Raw genomic sequence first — 10,424 nt, forward strand, 5'->3', positions numbered from 1 at the left:
TGTAAGTGAAAATTTAAGTATTATTTTTTCTAAGACAGACGATGGTCGAGTACAGATCCTGCTAGTGATCTCCTCACTGTAAGTAGAAATTTAAATGCTAGCTCGGGAACAGTAAGTTGCATACACGAATAGTCTGAATGGTCATGTATCTACTCAAAAACTGCTACTGAGATGAGGTCTATCCAAAAATAATTGAAGTGAATACCACATCTCAAACACAGTTGGAGGCTTTAGAGATAAACCAAAATTCGAATTTTTTATTCTACATCATAAATCATGTTGTTATCATAATTAATGTAAATTAAACATCTACGTTGAAACACAATTAGGGATTAGCAGAAGTTTAGAAATGCATCTCTAACAACAGTGTCAGTAGCCAACACAAAATTGATGGCAACCTGGCTGCAGACATGTACATAAAAATTTTGATTCGTCGTGTCATTCCCTCAGGAACACGATCCATTGAGGAGATATCCATCTTCCAGTAAAACAATGATCCCAATGGTACTGCAAATAGGTCAATTGAACAGTCATGACGTGGCCTGCACAATGTCCCGTCGGGATTAGATAAAATCTGAGAAGGTCAAAAGGCAAATCGAAATGATGCTCTGTGTAAAGCAAAGGGCTCACATTAGTACATTGTACAATTCATTCACTTTTATTTTATATTTATTGTGATAACATTTGTATCAATAATAAAGTAAACCGTTAGTTGTTATTGCTCGTTGCTGTTGATTTGTGTAAGTGCATCATTTGTGTATTTTCATAATTATTTCACTACAGTATTTATAGTACACAGTGCATTAAAAAACAGTTTCTATATAAATAACCGTATTTCCTGCTACAGTAACAAAGAAGCCATACATTTCTACAATAAACAATAAATATACCTGGTATCACAAGGTTATAAATATCAAAGAACAAAATAGAAGTGAAACGCATGGTCTCTTTAAACATATAACCTAAAAAGTGTCTTTAAAGTGTACTTAAAGGCAGTTTTTAACAGTTACTTAGGCGAATAGTTATATTAACAGCACCTTTCAACTCTTAAGTCAGTAGTTTCTTTTCCAACGTATTAGTTTAACAATTACAATTGTAAATGACTGTTAGCCTGCCAACGATAATTTAAAGATCCTGTACAATAATCCGATGCTAAAGAGATTAAGAATAAAAAATACATTAGTTATTTGCCATCAGTAAGTATGGAGAATTTGAACAAGAACCTCACAGCTATCAATTGTAACTTCTTTATAGGCACTTTCTGAGTATTATAAGTAGCTTCATAGTTCTTAGTGAAATCGTATTTCATTCTCTGGAAGCAGAATGTAGCATATTTGGAGCACGAATGGCTATGAGGTCTATAATAACTCGTTTTACGCTATCTATTGTAGCATTTCGAAGAGGTTTGGTTTCTTATAGACCACTTTCATTACTGATAGTGTCAATTTAATATACCCTCTTCAGAATCTTAGCAGAATTGCAAAGAGCATCTTTGGTTCGCCAAAACTCTTATCACTAAACGTTTGTCTTGCAATATTTCAGTCCTGTGAGCCAAAACTAAGTTCACAATACTACCACCACTACTACTAGGTATAGTTTTACTACCTCTACTTTTACAGGTTTTATGCTGATGAGGCACTTTCTGATTTGTCAGATGTAAACCAATCACAATGTAATCTATCAGTTTATTTCCACACTATATGCCTTTTACACCCTTTTTCTTAACCATTTCCAAAATTATTTCCAATAACACTATGTAACACAAATTTTGTTCCTGGATAGTATGTGTTATTTCTGAATTGTTTATATTGTAAAAGTACAAAAAATGGTCATTATTCCCTTCAAACTTTGCTTTTGTGACCTGGATAATGAAATATAGAAATTAACCTATTTTCCATGTAAAAACAGGCAAATTTGCGCATTTTCATTTTCATAATGTCTGAATAAAACAACATATGAATCAATATTTACATGTATTTATACTAAAGTTATACAAAAATGAACAAAAATGTTTAGAAGTGAGATTTACGACTGTAATGTAAATCACTTTCACGTATCACTCCCCAAATATAGTCTCCCATAATGTATTCGCTATACGCTCCCAGGTCACAAAAGCAAACTTTGAAGAGAAAAATAGGTCTTTTCCATTTACTTTAGGCATAACCAACTGGAAAATAACCCTTTCTATCCAGGAACAAGAAAAAGTAGAAATTTTGTTACATAGTGTAATGTATATAAAAAGTGAGATACGTAAAAACGTAAACTGTCGTCATGTAAAGTTTCTCAACCAATGAAAATGAACCATTTTTACTCGATATTAACAAAATGTTACAACCACAAAACTATGTTATAAGACCAGATACATAAAAAAATTTTAGAAATTTTAATTGTACACATTACTGCTTCAACAGAGCAATCAGGGAGTTTATATGACAACCTAAAATAGGTTTAGCTTTACTCATAGAACTGGAACAATAATTGCCTGGATAAATACAAACCTATCCTACGTATAATAAGTCTAACTAGATGCCAGTACCAATCCACGTTATTACTTAAACGAACAAATCCTAAAAACTGGATCGTCTTTAACTATATGATAAATTAGAAGGGTTTGTTTGTTTTGTTTATCTTTAAATTTCGCACAAAGTTACACGAGGGCTATCAATGATAACTGTCCCTAATTTAGCAGTGTAAGACTAGAGGGAAGGCAGCTGCTCACCACCACCCACCGCCAACACTTGAACTACTCTTTTACCAATGAGTAGTGGGATTGATCGAAACATTATAACGCTCCCACGACTGAAAGGGCGAGGATGTTTGGTGTGACGGGGATTCCAACCCTCGACCTTCGGATTACGAGTCGAGCGCCTTAAGCACCTAGCCATGCCGGGGCCAATTAGAAAGGAACTGAACATTAGATCAATGTTAATATTTGTATAACCTCCTAACTTCCAGTATTCCATTTCTTATCAAAATCAAGTGTACAATACAAGAATACACTATGTTCTATACACTTAAACACTGTGTATTCTTGTATTAAACACAGCATACCTAAACAGTATCTAGCATTTCAGTTGTTAAATAGATCAAATGATATATTGGGTTTCTCAGAAGTCACTCACCCCTGTTTAGATGACTACTTTTAGAAAACCGGTGCTGTAAAACTCGGTGTTTAAATTTATTTGAAAAACATCAAACATACACTCACACACACATTGTCCCAAACAGCAGTAAATCAGTTCTGAACAAACCAAATGTAAACATTGTCTTCCGCATGGTTATACTCTAGCTTCGAACAGCTTCCCACGCGTTTCATTAAGAACATGCACTCAAAATAACACGTACGGATCTACTAAGGTGCCAGTACTGCCACTTTGCAAAGATTAAAAATCAGTTCTGATTCAATTTCCCCCAACTTTACCCAAGCAAAATCTGACATACCATGCGAGAGTTGTCCCAAAATTCACTCATTAAACTAAGGGTGAAAGTTCCCCTTACAGGTTTTTAATAAATCACTTTGAACAATACAACCTAGTAAAACTGATATTGCTCTATAGTTTCAGAACCTAGTGTCTATGAATTATAGGAGTGAAATAATCACATTACTTTGGGATTTCTTAACCCCAAACAGCACTAAAATTATTTTCTTTTTTTGAGGGGTGGGTGGGCGTTCTTAACCCCCACAGAGCAGTGATATTATTATAAATCTTTAGGGCTTTTCATCCCTACAGAGTAGTGTTATTATTGTTTCTTATCCTTATACAGGAGTGATATTGTTTTAATAACTTCATAAAGCTGTAATACTCTTTTAGTAACTTCATAAAGCTGTAATATTGTTTTAGTAACATCATAAAGCTGTAATATTGTTTTAGTGTTTGGAGTTTCTAAACTTCATACAACAGTGACATTCGTTTAGTTTTAGAGCTTTCTAACTGCACAGAGAAGTGACATCATTTTAGTTCTTTAAGGAAACTCAGCCTCAGAAGAACAGTAATATTCTTTTGGTTGTATGACTTCTTAATCCTACAAAGCGGTTATATTATTTTAGGATTCTAGAGGCTCCTTAATCCCTCAGAGCTGTTATTCTAGTTTACTTCTTTGAAAAAGCTATTTGTTCCATAAGAGACCAGTTCAATATGAAATGAGTATGCACGGTCTCCGAATGGGAGTCTCGGACGTACTCATTTTCTGGTTCTTATATTTGCATTAAAAAAGTATATTTACACATTAGAAACGTGCTAGAATTTAATGAAAGAAGTTTTAAAAATCTGCAGAAGAATTATGGCCCAACATAAAAGTCACCTTGAAGTGTGGGATTGAAAATTAAATATTACATTTGAACTTTTCATTATACTCAGGACAAAAAAAGTTTTCAACTACTGCTACTCACTTTTCTGATTTACAAACAAAATTTTATAAACTTTAACAAAAGACGAATTGGAACTATGATAATATTTACCATAAAATAAATTGTAAACATCTCGATATCCAACCCAACCCTCATAGAATACATATGATACCAACATTTTCAAGAATTATAAGTTGTTTTCATTTTGGAAATGAAATAAAATTGCGGACCCCTTAAAATAAAGATCTTAGCTCAAACAAGTAAGTTGACTGGTTACTTCGTTTTGTACGTGTATTTCTCTATCATCAGCATATGGCTTAGACCAGCATGGCCAGATGGTTAAAGCACTCGACTCCTAATCTGAGGGTCGCGGGTTCGTAATCCCCATCACGCAAATATGCTTGCCCTTCAGTCGTAGGGGCGTTATAATGTGATGGCCAATCCCACTTTTCTTTAGTAAAAAAAGTAGCCCAAGAGTTGGCGGTAAGTGGTGATGACTAATTACCTTCACTCTAGTTTTACACTGCTAAATTAGGGACGGCTAGCGCAGATAGCCCTCATGTAGCTTTGCACGAAATTCATAAACCAACAAACAATCAATCCAAAGAAATCAAATTACCTGAGTGAGTTCTCTCATTGTTCATGTTTTACACAATTTGTCTTACATTTCTAACTCCTGATGTTCTCAGACGATTGGTTATTGCTTTATATTAAGAATGAAATGTATGACGTAGAAATTTCAAGTTAGCTTAAAGTAGTAAAAGTTACTTTGAATTTCGGGCAAAACTACACGAGGGCTATCTGCGCTAGTCATCCCTAATTTACCAGTATAAGACTAGAAGGAAAGCAGCTCGTCATCACCACCCACCGCCAACTCTTGGGCTTCTCTTTTACCAACGAATAGTGGGATTGACCGTCATAGTATAACGCCCCCATGGATGAAAGGGCGAGTACGTTTGATGCGACGGAGATTCGAGTCCGCAACTCACTATTTTGTTTGAATTTCGTATAAAGTCATCAGAAGGTTATTTGCGCTAACTGTCCCTAGTTTAGTAGTGATAAAATAGAGGAAAAACACATAGTTAACACCACCAACCGCCAACTCTCGTGCTACTATTTTACCAATAAAGAGTTGAATTGGTCGTAACATTCGAACGCTCCCACCGAGGAAAGGGCGAGTATGTTAGGCGAGGGAGATTCGACCCACAGATCACGAGTCGAGTGCTCTAACCATCCAATGAGATAAAAAAATAGCAATTATACCATTAAACATATACTAATTTCACAAACAGAATAAATTATCTACTTACATACTTGTTCGAATGATGCAGGCGTGATATAGGAGATAAAGTTCTGAGCTGCTGATCCAAAAGCTTAGGGTTCGAGTTGTGATGCAACTGAAACCCACCTCATGCTGTGGACGCGTTTTGAAAGTAACAGTCAACTCTGTTATTCATTTTGAGAGTTTCCTCTCCTACCTCTTAAAAGTGTTGGAACAAATGTTTTACCCTATAATTATTAGAAGTGGAACAACACAAGTGTGTTATTCTTATAGCAAAGCCACATCGGGCTATCTGCTCAGCCCACCGAGGGGAATCAAACCCCTGATTTTAGCGTTGTAATACGGAGACATACCGCTGTACTAGCGGAGGGCAACAACACAAGAGCATAACGCATGGGACGTCTGTATTGGAACAGACAGAAAGAATACAATACTTCAAGATGCGATATCATCTTGGATGACTCCAAGTGTATGCATGATGGAAATATTCATGCTTGACTCAGTCTCTTTTATTTTAATCGTAAAATGTTTCTGTTGTTCAAGGGAGTCACTGTATCAACCAGGAAGCTCATGACAAGAAACATAAAAAGGCCAAAGGCCGCATTAACAAACATGTAATAACATTAGAAACATTTGTTTTTACCTATTTGTTATACAGTTCTAAGTAAATTATAGTTCACCCCCACTGGTGATATTTACACAATCAGTCTATAATTAGTAGCTTCGTAAGTTAGATTCTCTCCACAGGGTGGCCCTCACCGGATGCTTGACATCATCGTCTAAATTTATGATTAAATTATGCTATTCTCACGAGCTGGCCTGCCACCTATACAGTGAAAGGTCTAATTCAATTCAAAAAATGTAAAATAATCTGAATCACAACGATACTCGTGAAAATATGTCATTTGTTTCAAGAAAAGAGCTGTTATCTGTCGAAATAAATCACAGGTAGATACGTGGATATGTGTCGCCACCTCTTGTTTTAAATTAAAATTAAAACTTAATTGACAAAACAATCTGGAAAATAACGTATATTTTTACCTTTTCAAATAATCCGATGGGTTCTGTCAGCTGTTAGTCAAGTAGGTTCAAAACCGTAGATAAGAACTTAAAAAATATATATTAATCATCCTGATTTTAAAAAAGTCTGTGAAAGGGATGTTTAAGTATCCAAAATATATTCAATTTAAATAATAAACAACGTGCGTGCTTTTCAAATAACATATCTTCTAATATTCCCCTCCGCCCATGCTAGTTACGGTTCACAGTAATTATTCAATGTACGTTTTATCGATTACGTAACTTCTATCTCTGTTGGTTTTTACAAATGGTAGTAGAGAAAGTTCCGGAAATGAGGACAACCACTGTAGATAGCTACCAGTGAGAAATGTTAAAAACTTAGATTGAAATGTACCAGTTAAGTTGCCTGGTAAAGTACCAAAACATTTCTGTGCGGTCGGACTGTTTAAACAAGCGCTTGGAAGCCATTGTGTTCGTGTTGTAGATAGATTGTAGAAAGTACGGAGAAGACTGGTCTGCTTTGGACAGGACAACCGGTGGGGATATTTCATCTAACAGACAAAACTCAAACGCTGGCATTAAACTAGCCAGCAATCATGGCAAATCGATTAGGCGTACGAAACAGTGCTAACACTCACAATGTGTCAACTCCTACTGCAACCTGTTATAGGAAGGCGGTTTTCATTAACACCCAGGTACAACGTTAAATTAGAAACAAAACAACCCACAAAATCCTTCAAGGTAAAAATTCCAACCTCCACCCTTTTAAGGCCCTGCACGGCCAGGTGGGTGAAGGCGTTCGACTCGTAATCTAAGGGTTGCAGGTTTTAATCCTGGTCGCACCAAATATGCTCGCCCTCCCAGCCGTGGAGGCGTTATAATGTCGTGGTCAGTCCCCCTATTCGTTGATGAAAGAGTAGCCCAAGAGTTGGCGGTGGGTGGTGATGACTATCTGTCTTACTTCTAGTTTTACACTGCTAAATTAGGGACGGCTAGCGCAGATAGTCCTCGTGCAGCTTTGCGCGAAATTCAAAACCAAACTAAACTACACCAAAACTGGTATTAAATATGTCGACAACCTGACAGAAGCTCCTACTTACCCTATTCGCCCCTGTGGTGATCTGTATGTTGGTAGTTGAGCAGATGCCTATTTGACGGTTTGATATTTACTGTTAACGATATTAACTAATTTATTTTTCATAATCTAAAGATGTATAAAAATGATCCTTATTCTGCTATGCCAACTCCTAATCTTTAGTTGTGAGATTGATAGTAACATTATAACGCCCTCACAGATGAGACTGATAATGCATTATAAAGTCCCCACTATTGAAAGGGCAAGCATGTTTGGTGAGACGGAGATTAGAACCTGCAACCAGTAAGTAGATTGCAAGTCGAGCGCTTCTAACGACAAAAATGAACCTGTCACTGCAGATGCGTGAATTTTCCCTACGACGTAAATAACGTCGTGAAGAAGTGTTTCATGGCATGAATAGAACAAACCAAACCACTCTTTTATTTACAAAGTGATGTCAAACACAACTGATAAAAATTTTAAGAGTTTTGCCTGATGGAGAATTATCTTCAACGTGTATGGATGCTACAACCAAAGATATTATCCGTTATGATTTAATGTTAACAACTATGATTAATAATGAAAAATGTACCGTGTAATTCTAGTTCCCTTGTAATGTTTGTTTTATATTGATTATCATTTCAAGGCTATTTAATCAGTGGAAGTATGCTGGTATTAAGCATGTTGCTAAAATAATGTTAGTATTACGCATATCAGTGAAAGAATGTCGGTATTCCACACGTTACTAAAAATAAGCCGGTATTACAAATGTTAATGAATGCATTTTGGTATTACATATGTCGGTATTACTTACATTTCAGTGATAGTATGCTAGTTTTCATGCATTTGCCTTTGACCTTAAGGAATAATTTATTTCAGGACATAAGCTTTATACTACCCCCCCAAAAAAAAAGCATGCAAAACTGAATATCCCACTTTTGATTTGGGTGTTCAAGTCCCAATGCAATTTTCCTTTCGAGTGGCACTTCACTAATATTAATGTTGCCTCTATACGAGCATGCATGTCTATGAATAGTAATAAATAGCAAGTGAGACTGTTTTGTCTTTATTCGTTCACTGTATTCGTTTTCACATAGCATAAATATCATTTTAAAAAAGCAACATCAACATTTATCGACTCAGTCGTATTTTTTTACTTCGACGTAAGTTCCGGTGAAGACATCTTCTCGTTAGTTTCATATTTATCAGCAGTAATTGTTGTTCTTGTTGTTTTAGAATTAAGCACAAAGCTACACAATGGGCTATCTGTGCTCTGCCCACCAAAGGTATCGAAACCCGGTTTTATAGCGTTGTAAGTCCGCAGACATACCGCTGAGCCACTGGGGGGCCAACAGTAATTACACTCCACACTGACTTACAGTAGAATGTGATGCGCTTCACGATGGCTTTAAAGACTTGTGGTTCGATTTTCGAAGCGAATAACCCCCTGTGTAACTTTGCACAAAAACAAACACAAAGAGGAATTGAAATAATACACCGCTTTTTTTTAAATAAAATATTTTAAATATTTTTTTTCCAGTTTCGTAACTTTTGACGCCCTGTCGTAAACAAACCTTGGGACCTCTTCCGCCCAGAGTGAATCTATGCCAACTCCGTTAAAAAGTTTAACTTTGTAAGAGATAGGGCAATTTTTACACTAAGACTTGTTGTCTAATAAACTGCTGATACAAAGAGTGTTTGTGTGTCCTAATTTAATCTTAGTTCTGATATCAGGCGCAAGGTGTCATCGACACCAGCATTCAACAAACATAATACTGCCAGCTAAAGCTGTAATGTAATATTACTTATTCAGTAAAGAATAGTGTGACATGACTTTTTGTTAATTTTTAATGTCATTTTATAAAAACAAAAAACATTTGTACCTTGTATACCTTCCTACATCTGGATCTTGTGTACCTGTCGTACGTGTAGTGAGAATCAAACACTTCTATAGTATGGTTGACAAATTATTATATGTATAGACCACAATGATTCAATAATATAACCTGTTTGAGGTTGATACATTGATTTATGCACTCAATGTCTAATTGTTTTGTGATATCCAGAGCTACAAATCCAGTGAATAAACCATCACTCAATGTCTAATTGTTTTGTTATGTCAAGAGCTACAAATCCAGTAGATAAACTAGCACTTAATATCAAATTGTTTTGTGATTTCAAGAGCTACAAATCCAGTGGATAAACCAACACTTAATTTCTAATTGTATTGTGATACGAAGAATATAAGTTAACATAACACAAATATGCGACTCACTGAACCCAACAATAATAAAGAATATTTGCAAGTCGTTATTCCTTGTCTGATGAAACTTTTTGTTTTTCTTACACAAGGCTAAATAAAACCCTTTCATTACTTGTCAATTTCACTCTGAGCTAAACTGATCGTTTTTTTCCGACTTCGTTTTTTTAACCTATATTTTCGGGGGGGGGAGTGTTGAATAACACTTTACTTGATTCTATCTTATAATTTCTATTTCACTTGATAAACGCATCATCTTGCCAACTTTTAGATAATACATTCAAAATATATTCTCCAATTTTATAGAAAAGCCTTTCATTTTGTTTAAGCTCAAGTCACGTGTAAGCACCATTCCTGGAAAGCAGTGTAAGGTATAGAATGTCAAAGATGGTATCAGGATGATTTAAGAACCTGAGCCTGTAAATGTATTAGTGAGGAC

At 35.5% G+C, this 10,424-nt stretch overlaps 1 long non-coding RNA gene across 1 annotated transcript; it reads right to left on the bottom strand.

The window, feature by feature from the left end:
• Positions 1-237: 237 nt before the first annotated feature.
• On the bottom strand, positions 238-6,267 carry LOC143258051 (uncharacterized). Its single transcript, XR_013032117.1, has 2 exons — positions 5,659-6,267; positions 238-608 (listed from the first exon to the last, which is right to left on the bottom strand). It is a non-coding gene; the product is annotated as an uncharacterized LOC143258051 (long non-coding RNA).
• Between the last annotated feature and the right edge of the window lie 4,157 nt (positions 6,268-10,424).

The sequence above is a fragment of the Tachypleus tridentatus genome, chromosome 7, assembly GCF_004210375.1.
Source record: "Tachypleus tridentatus isolate NWPU-2018 chromosome 7, ASM421037v1, whole genome shotgun sequence".
NCBI lineage: Eukaryota > Metazoa > Arthropoda > Merostomata > Xiphosura > Limulidae > Tachypleus > Tachypleus tridentatus.